Raw genomic sequence first — 12,980 nt, 5'->3', positions numbered from 1 at the left:
GGGAGTCCCAGGCTCTGGAAGAGGAATGGGCATGTTCCAAACTTTGCCAGCCCTGTTGACAGGGTTTCGGGTGCTTCAGAGGAGGAATTGAAACTTGTGTCTCTTCAGAATCCTTCCAAATGCAGGTCTCCAGCAAGGAACTGGAGTTGGCCAGCTTGGAATGCTCCTCCTATTGCCAGCTTGTCAGCGGTTATGTTGAAATGAGGGAGCACCGAGAAACATTTCCATCACTGCTTTGTCACTGAAATGTATTCTATGTATGTTTTAAGGTTTAAAAAAAATTATGATAGGGACCAAAATGGTGGATAGATATTGGGGAGTAGGAAGAAAATGTTTAAGTGAGAAGAGGAACAATGGAGGAGGGAGAGGAAAGGGAAGGAAGGGAATGGGGATAAAAAAATGTAAAAAAGAAGGGAAGAAAAATAATAGAAACAAAGTTTTATAAATGGAGAGGGGGAGGAAGCCTTGAAGGGAAGGGAGGGGAATGAGAAAAAGAGAATCAAGACACATCATGTACTGGTACAAATTCCGTACGATGAATGTGATCATTATGTATGTCAAAAATATAACATAAAATTAATTTTAAAATGCTGTTAAAATACACATAGTGAAATTATGTGAAATAAAATACACCATTTTAGTTATTTTTTTGAAACTCGGTCTTGCTGTGTAGTCCAGGCTGGCTTTAACTTGCAGTCCTGGTCCTCTGCCTTCTGAGTCCCAGGAGTACACATATGTGCTGCCACTGACAGAACTTTTCAGTCATTCCTGGTAGAAATTCCATACCCAATAAGCAATAAGTCCCTATAGCCCCATTTCTCTGGCCCCTTATAACCATTGCTGTGGAATCATGCAGTAAATAATACTTTTCTTTTAGTGACTGGTTTATGTCACTTAGTACAACTCCTTCAGGGTCCCTCTGTGTTGTAGTTTGTGTCAGACTTTCTTTTCTTCGTAAGACTGAATAACACTTTTTTGTATGAAGACGCCTCATTTATATTGGGGTTGTTTCCACCTTTGGTTTTTGTGAAAAATGCTTCTATGCACAATAGCACACAAGGAACTATTTCAGTCCCTGCATGTAATTCTTTTGAGTCTATATCCAGTAGGAGAATTGGTGGACTGTATGGTGTTTCTATGTTTAAATTTTGAGATATCGCTATGTTACCTTCTGCAGGGGCTGCACCATTTTACATTCTGCGAGCGATGCACAGGGCCCAGATTCTCCACACGCTCACCAATACTTGTTATTTTCTACTTTTTGTTGTTGCTATGAGCCATCCCAGGTGGGGTGTGTTCATATATTTTAAAAAGTTACTCTTTCCTTAGTTATAAATACCAGTGAGTATAAATACATACATACCTGTCCTTGAATTTTAAAAGATAACAACTGTCTGACTTCAACAGACAACACATGAAGATTCAGCTCCCGAGATGACATGGAGCTGTGAGATGCCAGCAGGTACTTAGTAATGTGCAGGGGCATAGGACTGGGCACCAGCAGCAAGTGCTTCCCATAGAGGACAGCGCTTTGTTACTTTTTTATAATGAAAAAAACACCCGGGTTCTTGAGTTTATTAAGTTTGCCCACGTTGTCACGCACAGCATCGTGCGTGTGTGCATGTGCAGGGTGATGGTTCTCCCCATGCTCCCCTTGCCCCGCCTCTAGTCCCGCTGCACACGCAGCCTGTTGGCCACCCAGTCAGACCTCCAGTTCTGCTCGCCAGTCTTTCTCCATCTGCTTGTTTTGGATGCTGCTGAGACAAATGCAGCCCAGTTCTGGATCCAGAGACTGAGGGTCAGGAAAGAAGCCCAGCAAAGCCACGAAACCAAGTTCAGGCCCACAGATGTGCCCTGACCCCCATGCAGGCCTGTGCTACGGATTTGTTCATATGCTGGTTTTGTGAGATCTCCACGACCAAGCAATGGAAATTACTGCTCTTTTATCCACCAGGAAATTGTTGCCCAGAGAGGAAAGTGGTTTCCCAAAGTCACCCAGCTGGTAAGTGTCAGGGACAGGACTTAAACCTGGACCATCTGAGAAAGCTTCCTCAGATGCAGCAGCACCGGGTCCTTCCTAAGCAGGTGATTGGATCAGCAGATCACACCTTATAGGCTCATCCTGCTGCAAATACTTACCAGGAGCCCACTGTGAGCACGGGCTGCAGTGTCCCTGCAAGAACAATGGGAAGACCTCCAAAGGGCTCGTGCACTGTGATCATTTTGTAGTGAGAAGAATGAATGCGTGAGGGAAAGAGTTCTATTCCAGACCTGGAAGGAGGCCCTCCGAGTCCTGCCTCGGTGTGTGACCGAGAGTGCGGGCAGACACAGAATCCCTCAGCACGCAGCACAGCGGTACAGACCTGTGCAAAACTACTGTGACAGGAGGGGTGGGGTAACGAGGACCTCTCCTCACAAAGATCGGTGAGGGCCCTACAGAGCCGGGAGCATTAGCGAGAGGAACGGCAGGAAGAAGAGAGGCTGGCAGGATGTAGAAATGGAAGATGAGTGCGGGAGGTAGCTTAGCTGGATGAGATTCAGATTCGCTCAAGCCTTTGGACTTTGATGGAGCGACACCGAAGGCCTGCTGAAGGCAGGGGTTTCAATGGCCTACTGAAAACACAGGGCCTTGATAAGCCTTTGCCATCAGGCGATCAATGACAGGACGATTGGTAAACTCCACGTTTCTGGAAAGGTGCTTGTATAAGCATTCTATAAAGCATGAATTAACTTCAAATTACCTATGAAATACTTTTAGATTTTTAAAAAATTTCTGGGAGAGCTTCCAACTCGCAGTGGTTTCAAAACACTTTCGAGCCTTTCACCCCACCAGCCTCCCTGCCAAAGCGATTATGGCTTCCTCTCAGGGCTGTGCTGAGCCTTTAATGAGCTCGCTGCCATGAGGTGCCTGGCACGCAGGGCTGGCAGAGCTGGGATTTCACGGAGCCACTTTGCCATGTCACAGACGAGGAGACCCAGCTGTGCGGAGATGAAGAGTGGCTTGAACGAGGTTCCACAGCTGGCCCAGGGCAGAGAGGATTTGAACTCCGCTTGCTTGGCTGCAGAATCCTGTTCTTAACCATGGAGCTGTTTCCTCAGCCAGGACACTTGAACACAGCCAGGTGGTCACCGTCCACAGGGAGAGTCTGGAAGTTTACTGGAAACGTGGGGGAGTGGAGGGACTATGAATACTGAGCTGGCGCCTGGGCTTGAATCCTAACTTCACAAATACGAGTGATCAGGCCTTTGGCACGAATCACTGAGCTTCCTGATGCCCGGATTTCCCGGATTTCTATGGCAGAGCTGGGACTTCCGTTGTGGTGTGACTGTGAAGGTTAAGGACAGTCCATGCAGGGCCCATGGGATGGGGCCTGGGTCACAGCAGCTGGTCATCAGCAGAGGTAATTTGTAACAATAGTAGTAGTAGTTATAAGGAGTTTGTTTTACCAAGTAGAAATCTCTTCCTAACTTCAGACTTCAGAGTGCTGGGTGTTTATGTAATGACGGTTGTTGGGAATATGGTAAAACTTTTTTTTTCTTTTCATAGAAAATCAGAACATAGGAAGCTCAAGCCAGTGTATGATGAACATGTGCACTTGGTTTTGGTGGCTCCAGGGGTGCGGGGGGCAAGTGGCCCTGAGGAGAGAGAGAAGGGGTTTTAGAGAGGCCATGTGGCTGTGGGGCACAGGGCGGGTGGTGGTGTGAATGGAGGAGTGAGGGCTTCCATGTGGGTCCAGAGCTGAGGTTTTCAGGATGAGCCCACAGAACCTTCCCTAATGCATCAGGGGACATTAGATGCTCCAGTCTGTTCTCCCCTGAACAACTGCTCCAGCCCTAACCACATTAGGCACCCGCAGGGCTGTGGCTAGGCTTGCTCTGTCAGATATTGTTGCCATTTAAGTGAGTGATGCCAAGTGTGCCGGCCACCATGCCTGGGTCTGCAGCATGGCAGGCGGCCAGGACAGCGGGCCCCAGAGGCTTCATTTCTTTGGCTCTGTAATCAGATTGGAGGCAGAATGTTTGTATGTGTCTCCTCTGTCTAATCTCTGATGGTACCATTCCCCTTCTCCACCCTTCTGCTCCATGTCGGCGAGGTCCTGTGGTTGACATGGTAACTGCTCTGCCTGCATCCCCAGGTCCATGCCCCTGAGAACAGGTGGGAGAGACCCCACAGTGGACCATACCCAGCTCTGTGCTCCGGGTGGGGGAGGGAGGAGAAGGGGAAGGTAAGGGAGTCCCGTGAAAGAGATGGGCAGAGGACCCAGCAGGGAGGACCTCAGAGAGACAAAGGCTGCGTTTGAGTTCAAGACATCAACTATGCTAGACCAGAAAGGAAATGTCCCGTGGGGTTTATTTTTTATGAAAGAGTTAACATGGGAAGCCACTGGAAACCCAGTTTACCATACAAAATGCTGTTGTGAGAAAAGAAACTCAAACTCATTGTAAAAGAGTTAGAAATTTATGAAGAAGTTTGAAAAACACACATACAGAGAGAAGGGGGATTAGGTAATTTCATCTCACATAATTTTCTGCTAACCCATTTGGTTATAACCTTCTTGTTTTTTCCTCTAAGAAGATAATACCCAAGGTGCATGAATGGGATCCTGAAAGGACATATTTTGCAGTTTATTTTAAAATGTCACTAAGTATAATAAACTATGTTTCCCGCAACACCATTTTTTTTGTATTAAATTCTTTTATTGGTACATTGTAGGTATACAACACAATTACATTTCTCATTGGGAATTGTACCTTTACATAATGCATCTTGGTTCTTCTTTTTTCCCCATTCCTAGCCCTCCCTTCACCCCCTCCACCCTTCCCTATTTACAAAGACTTTATTTCCATTTTTTCCATTTCTCATCATTTTTCCTTTCCCTTCTTCCCTTTCCCCTGCCCCTCCCACTACCCCTACCCCTTTGGACCTTTTCTTCCTATTTTGCATTATCGATTATTCATTCTAATCATTGGTACATTTTAGGTATACAATATAATGACATTCATCATTGGAAATTTGCACCTTTACATAGTCTCTCTTGGTTCTTGTTTTTCACCTTTGCCCAGCCCTCCCTTCAACCCCTCCATTCCTCCCTATTTACAAAGATTTTGTTCCTATTTTTCCATTTTCTCATATTAATCCCATTCCCTTCTATCCTTTCCCCTAGCCCTCCCACTTCCTTCCCCTTTGCCCCTTTTCTTCCTATTTCATATTACCTATTATACATTTAGTCCTTATGCCATACTTCCAAAACTGCTATATAGATTTAATGCAATTCCAATTGAGATCCCAGCAGCATATTTCATAGACCTCGAGAAAACAATCCAAAAATTCATTTGGAACAAGAAGAGACCCAGAATAGCAAAAGCAATTCTAGGCAACAGAAACATGGCAGGGGGTATCATAATCCCCAACCTGCAACTATACTACAAAGCTACTGTGATAAAAACAGCATGGTACTGGCAAAGAAACAGACTTGAGGACCAGTGGAACAGATTAGAAGATGCAGAAACAATGCCAGACACACTCAGCCATCTCATCTTCGACAAAGGAGTCAAACACCCTCACTGGAGGAAAGATAGCCTCTTTAATAAATGGTGCTGGAAAAATTGGGCTTCAACTTGCCAAAGATTAAAACTTGACCTGTATCTCTCACCATGCACTAAACTAAAATCAAACTGGATGAAAGAGCTAAATATTAAAATAGAAACTCTGAACCAGTTGGAACAGAGGTTAGGTAGAACCCTTGAAGACATCGGTGTAGGAAAAGAGTTTATGAACAAAACCTCAGTTGCCCATGAACTAGCACAAACAATCAACAAATGGGATCTCTTCTTATTAAAAGGCTTCTGCACAGCAAGAGAAACCACCAGCAGTGTGAACAGACAACCCACAATGTGGGAAAAAATCTTCACCTGTTCTTCCTCAGACAAAGGTCTACTATCTTGAATCTATAAAGAACTTAAAAAGATCAGACCTCCCAAATTGAAAGACCCAATCCAAAAATGGGCATCTGAAATGAACAGATATTTCTCAGACAAAGAAGTAGAAATAGCAAATAAATACATGAAAAAATGTTCAACATCACTGGTCATTCGAGAGATGCAAATGAAAATAATGCTGAGATTCCACCTCACTCCAGAAAGAATGGCTGCTATCATGAAATCAACCAATAACAAATGCTGGCGGGGCTGTGGGGAAAGAGGAACCCTGCTCCACTGCTGGTGGGAGTGTAGACTGGTGCAACCACTGTGGAAATCAGTATGGAGATACCTCAAAGAACTAGGACTGGAAGTCCCATTTGACCCCGCTGTTCCACTGCTGGGGATCTTCCCCAAAGAATTAAAAGAATCATACCACAGTGATATATGTGTGCCCATGTTCATAGCAGCGCAGTTTGTAATAGCTAAAACTTGGAAACAGCCCAAATGCCCATCAGCTGGACACTGGATAAAGAAAATGTGGGGTTTTTTTAATAAAAGGAGTACTACTCAGCCATAAAAAATGAGAAATTAGAGACATTTATAGCTAAGTGGATGCACATTGAGGGGATACTCTTAAGTGAAATAAATAGGACACACATGTGTAAATATCGAATAGTTTCTCTGGTGTGAGAAACTGAAAGTGTAAATAAGGACTAAATGTATAATAGGTAATGTGAAATCGCAACACCATTTTTAAGTGTCGCAAAATATTCTTTTAGAGATTTACCATAGTTTCTTTACAAACTTCTGTTATGTATATAATTTCCTCCAATTTTTCTCTAAAGTAATGAATCTTGAGATGAACAGCCTTGGAAATAAATATCTTTTGTGCACATTCTTGAGTACTTCCTTAAACCCTTAGACATCAAATTTATAGAATTCCAAGGATTGTGGACATTTTGAGGTTTTGTGTTGCTGTTGATGTTTTTGGCCAGATTGTGCCCTACGTGTGAGAGTCGCAGTGTTTTCTGACATTTCCTCCCATGCTTGGAGTTCTGATTTTAGAATATCTTGCCAGATTTGTAAGTACAAAGTGGTCTCATGTTCAGGTTTTGAATTACATAATATTTTTCATTCATATTTGACAATTTTAATCTCTTACGAATTAGTGTCTGCTGTCCATTTTTTGGAGGCAATATCTTTTTCTTATTGACTTTATGAACTTTTGATATTAGTACTTTAATATTAATTGTCCTTTGCACTCTAGGTTGCAAACATTTCTTTTCAGTTTACTCCTTGCTTATGATTTAGTGTATTTCAGATTTTGAAATATATTGAAGTATATTGGCAAATCTATCAAAATTTTATTCAATTTTTGTTGAGTGTAATACCTAGAAAATCCTCCCTGTTTTAAGATTTTATGATTGCCTTAGGTTTTGTTTTTATACTTAGATTAGTCTTACTTTAATTACAACTCAGTTTAAACCAATATCCAAATCAAAGGAGATAAATTATGAGGAGCAATTTTTTTTCTAGTTACTGTGGATTGAACCCAGGGCCTTCACCCCAGCCCTTTTTTATTTTGAGACAGGGTCTGCTAAGCCACTAAGTTGCCCAGACTGAGCTCAAACTTGCGATCCTCCTGCTTCTGCCTCCCAGAGTGCAGGGATTTCAGGTATGTGACACCATACATGTCTAGGGAAGAAAATTTTGACTCAATACGTGAATGAAATGTCCAGTTGAGTTAGTGCTTTAGCAAAAAGATTGACCACTGAGGAGGTAAACTGATGTCATTACTTAATCTTCCACCAGGGTAGGAACTGCTCCTCCTTCTCTAAGTGCTCAATTAACATTTGTGGAAAGAAGGGAGGGAGTGGAGGAGACCTCCAGGGGGTCTTTCAACATCCATTCCCGGACCTTGACTCTCAGTCAGCTCACTCCATCACCACAGGTCCTTCCAGAGTTTGAAGTTCCCAGAGGTGAAGCAGGTGGTGGGGCAGGCAGGATGCAACACAGAATCCGCTTCTCAGCTCTCAGCTTCAAATGTGGAGTCAAGGTGTGCTGCATTCGTCGCTGCTTGCTGCACTGGGATGGGCTGGAAGCAAGTAGAGCACTGGTCCCCCACCAGAGGGACGCACAGTCAGGCCGCAGGTGAGGCAGGTGGCAGGGTTGGAGGAAGGGGAGGGGCTGCTGCAGGCGAGGCTTTGTTCCAAGAGCTTCTTTTCTGAAGGGCTCTTCTAAGAGGTTTTCCACTTGGGTAAACTGAAGAAGCCCCGGAAGGGTTGAGTCTGGACTTTCTCAGATGACTCAGGGATTTGGGGGAGTAGCACACACACCGGCCGGATTCCTGAATGAAGGAAACGTGAATACACGTGGTCTGCACACACCCGCCTGCAAACCCTGTGTGCGTGTACAGGCACGCCTGCCTCGTGTTCCATTTGTTCCATTTTTCTAGATCAAAGTCACAGCACTTTCCCGGTGGTGTTAGTCAGGGGTAAAGGTAGGTCCTTGACGTAAGGAAGAATAAAGGTGTCTCTGGCTCCATCTGCCCATGCGTCCTGTGGGACCCCAGTCCCCCTTTGGGTCCTGTGAGCCCGAGTCTCTCTTCTCAGGGATCCAAGGCATCCTCCTCCTTGTGCTCCAGCTCCAGCCTTCCCAGCTTGACTCAGCAGATGCACACAGCAGCACCTGCCTCTGAGTATGCAGCTGTGACTGCCGTCTGCTCTCTGTGCCTGCCTGGCCAAGCCCAGGACAGGGGACAGCATGGGCATCAAGGTGCTGCCTCCTCTGGCAAGCGAAATCACCCAATATTATTATTATTTTCCCCTCCATTGACAGGGTTCACACGGAGCTTTGGGAGGCTGGGCTGAAGATAGCTTGATGGCTATCTTTGTATGCAAAGTTTATCCCATCCTGAGACTGGCTGGTCATGTTTGGAGAGGATCTGGGCTGCTCCACTTCTCCTTTTTCTTCCTGCACTCTGTTTCTTCAGGTAAACTCCCTCATCCAGCTGTGCCCGAAGCCTAGGATGAACACAGCTGCTGGGACATGCTTACTGGCTGAGGCCTAATGTGGTAGATTTAAGCATGGGCTCTACAGCCAACTGCTTTTCTGTATACCATCGATCAGCTGGCGCTCGGCTCATGTGACTTCACCTCTTTGAGGGTTAGCGCTCACTTGTAGGGTGAAGATGAGAACAGTGCCTACCTCACAGCCACTGCTGTGGAGGCTCTCTGAGCTAATTTACATGAAATGATTCTAAGAGTGCCAGGCAGATAGGAAGCCACAGATCAAAAATGTTAGCAAGTATTATCGGGACTTCAAGTAGATTTTGTTTGAGTGGAAAATTCTAATCTGCGTAGAATCCTCATGGAGTCCAAAGGGCTGAAAGAAGAAAAGAAAGGAAAAACCATTCACACAGGAAATAGTACGGTCTTTATCCAGGTTTGAGCTCCTTCATTAGTCTTCAGGGGCCCTCAGATCTCCAAGTCATGAAAGAGCAATGGCTTCCCGGGACCAACGTTCATTCGTTCATTCCTTCTTACCTGGGTCCTTTCTCAAACAGCTTTTGAACAAGAGAGACCTGACCTGGCCCATATGCTTCCAGAGCTCCAGGTCTAACAGTTAAAACAAAGTCCCGAGAGGGAGGAGAGAAAGGATTCCTTTGGTAGAGGGTGATGTTGAGTGTGGAATATTGGAAAAAACACAAGCTTTGGAGTCTGACAGAGCTGTCCTTATCATTTCTAGTGTGATCGTCATTAAGTTGTTTTATCACTTTGAGTTGAAGTTCTGTAAACAAACTTATGAATTACCCATTTTATGGGGTGGAGGTAAGGATTAAAGGAGATAACTGTATGGTAGGTACTCAATAGGAATTGGTTTCTTACCTTCCTCTTCTTCTTCCCCCAACAAAATGAAACCATAAATTGCTTGTCCATGGCACAGATATGAAAGAATCCAGAAGCCAGGTGTGTGAGTGTGAGTGTGTGTGTGTGTGTGTCTTTTAAAGGATGGGGCTCATTGGCAGCAGATTCTCCTGAAATCCGCTAATGGCAGCTGAAGGCAAAAATGGCAGCTCAGTCATGTGGTGGCTGACTTCTACTTCTGACTGCTGGTGCTGTGAAACTATTGAACAGCTGACACATTTTGTCACATTCCATCTGCTCTCCCCTTCTCCCCCAAATTGGTATTTCTGGAGGAATGGTTAAGAACCTTTTAAAAAATAATGATTAAATCTCTCCTGTCATAAAGATGTAGGGAGGTTGTGTGTCATATATAACTCTTGGCAGCATCTAAATCTGAATTTTTAGAAATGTGCTGAATTTTTTTCCCTTTACCTTTCCCTTTTTCTCCCTTTTGAAAAAACTCAGCTTCTGCACCCACCTAATGCTGACCCTTCAGAATGTGCCTTGACTTAACCAGTAACAAAATGACTTTCCCACTTGAAGAATCCTACTTAGTGTCACCAAACCACATAGCACTGAGTAGTTTCTACAATAAGCTTTGCTACTTTTGAAACAGATTTTTTGGTTTATTAACTTTTCATCTCCAGACCCTGAAATGTGCAACTTCTGTGATATATACGCTCATTGAAGCCTGCTGGCTGGCTGGGATGCAGGATGAATGAGCTGGTGCTCAGGGTGGCAATGGGCAGTAATGACAGGTCTCATGCAGAACTTAGCCTGTGTAAGCAACTGGAGGAGTAGTCTAAGTTCAGGAGCTCATTTAAGCCCCCCTGTGACATTACTCTTGATTGTCAACTTGATCAATTTGAAAGATGTCTAAGAGGTTGGTAAAGCACACTTCCAGGTGTGGCTGGGTGAGTCACAGAAGCAGGACCTCGCCTGCTATATTTGGTCCCTAGCCCCTTTTTCTCTGATGCTGTTCCCTGTGCTCTGCTTCCTGGATATCATGAAGTGAGCTGCTTTGTTCTACCATGCCTCTCTTCCATCAGATTTCTGCTTTGGGGCCAGCAGACCATGGACTGAAACCTCTGAAACCATGAGCCAAAATAAGCCTCTTCTCCTGTAAATTGTGAGTGGAAGCAACAGAAAGCTGAGTAATCCACCCTCAAAATAACAATCGGTACATGTTGGAGGGTCTTTGTGTGCTAGGTTGTGCTCAGTGATTTCATGGCTTTTTCATTTGCTGTTCATATTATCTTATCATATGTTATGACACTAACAAAACTTCTTGGGCTTGATTTTGATGGCTTTCAGCTTGGCTGGATTCAGGTGCTCACATGATATGATCAGGACTCTCTTCATACTGCTTGGCTTTCCTTTATATTGACTTTCTTCTCCATAGAAACTCTGTGCAGTGGGAAAGATGGCTACAGGCAGCTCTAGCTTACACTCTTCTATCCTGAAAATCCAAGGAGAAAGAAAGGCCTTTTTGCCCACAGGCTCCTTATCCCCTTCCAATGGATGTGTTGGTCATGTGCTTGTAGCTGAACCAGGGAGGAGGACTGGGCTGGTTGTCCAAGTAGACACAGAAGATATCCCATGACATCACAGCAGGTGGCACAGGCCTGGGTGAGGCTGTCAAGGTTGTATTCCCTAAATGCTTGGGGGAAGGAGCAAGGCCCACCCCATCCATAGCACAAGGACTGAGAGTAGGTGGGCATGGTGCTCCCAAAGAAAATGAGGGCCATTTGGCCCAAAGACGACAAGATATCAGGCATCTACCAGTGCTATTCTTGGATTCATATCGTAGATGCATAGACTAAAAGTCACAGAATTTACATAATTTGCTCCAAGATCTCACCTCTGGGAAATGCCAGACTGAGATTTGAACCTTCATCTTTGGGTCCTAAAGTCCATCTTTCCATTATTTAGTTTATTTTTGGACTGCCCAAAAATATTACAGTCCCTGCTTAAATTGGACCTCTTGTATCTTTCTGCTGGCTTAGAATCCCACAAGTCTAATTGATCAGGCAAGATGCAACCCAGTGACATGGGCAGGGCATTGGAAAAGAGCTCTGAAGGGCATGCCATGGGTTCAGTTACTAGGGATAGAGGACAAGGCCATGAGAGAAATGGCCTCACAAGTAGCATAGACCTAGGGTTGTTTAGGAAGCAGGTGTATCACCAAGGCCTCTTCCTAATAGTGCTCTTTCCTGGGGTCTGGGACCCTTTTCCTTTGGGTACAGGGAGCACAAGCAACCATAGCTAGAGAGCTTTGAGAGGATGGCTCCTCCAGCTGCTGGGGAATGGATCACTGTGGCTTCTATTACTGAGGGATGGATATGAACTTGCCACCATAATTTGTTGCCAGGGAGACTTCTGCTGGGCCATGTCCTTGGGGTACAGAGTAAGGCCAGGAGAAGTGAATTTATTCCACCGTCCTCCGAGACTAGCAACTCCCCTGCAGTAAAACCAAGGTCATTGCTTCAGACACTGAGTAACCACTGAAAAGAAAATCCTTCTGCATGCTCCCAGGCCCTCTGGTCACAATCTGGAGTTTTGTATGGCCAAGTGTTGGAGAGAAATTTCTGATTGCACGTAAGACTATTTCAGACATACACAGACATAGCATCAAATAATAGGAAACACCCCTGAAAAATGTATTGTCTTCTCAGTTATCCATCATTTTTCTGGCCAGCTTCTACCTGAGACTTCCTTTTTGATGGACACATATCCCAGGACAAGAACAACTCTCCCGTTTGCTTTTCTAAACCGGCAGGACAGGCTTGGAGCCTTGGCAGGCAATAGCACTCAGCTGGAATTCCATGGCATTGATTTTGTTTTGTCTTGATGGTTTCCTTCCATTACAGAGGGAGCAGTAGTTTTCTACTCATCGTCAGTATATAAATTGTGTGTATACAATAAATTTATTTTAGTAAAAGGCAAGTGGGTTGAAAGAAAACATTCTAATTATATGTCTCTGTTAAACTTTGACCAGAAAAAATGGGAGCAGTAGGAGATATAAAGTATGAGATTTATTGCAAGGAACTGGCTTCTGTGACTGTAGATCTGGTCTGGCTATGGAAGTCCAAAATCCAGAGTGCAGGCCTTCTGGAAGAGCAGGCCAGTGAAAGCCTCAGGCCTGAGTGGAAG

This window comes from Heterocephalus glaber, unplaced genomic scaffold (genome assembly GCF_053883595.1).
Source record: "Heterocephalus glaber isolate CG9 unplaced genomic scaffold, H.glaber_assembly_v1.0 deba00001497, whole genome shotgun sequence".
Lineage (NCBI taxonomy): Eukaryota > Metazoa > Chordata > Mammalia > Rodentia > Bathyergidae > Heterocephalus > Heterocephalus glaber.
Note: the sequence above shows the minus strand (reverse complement) of the source record.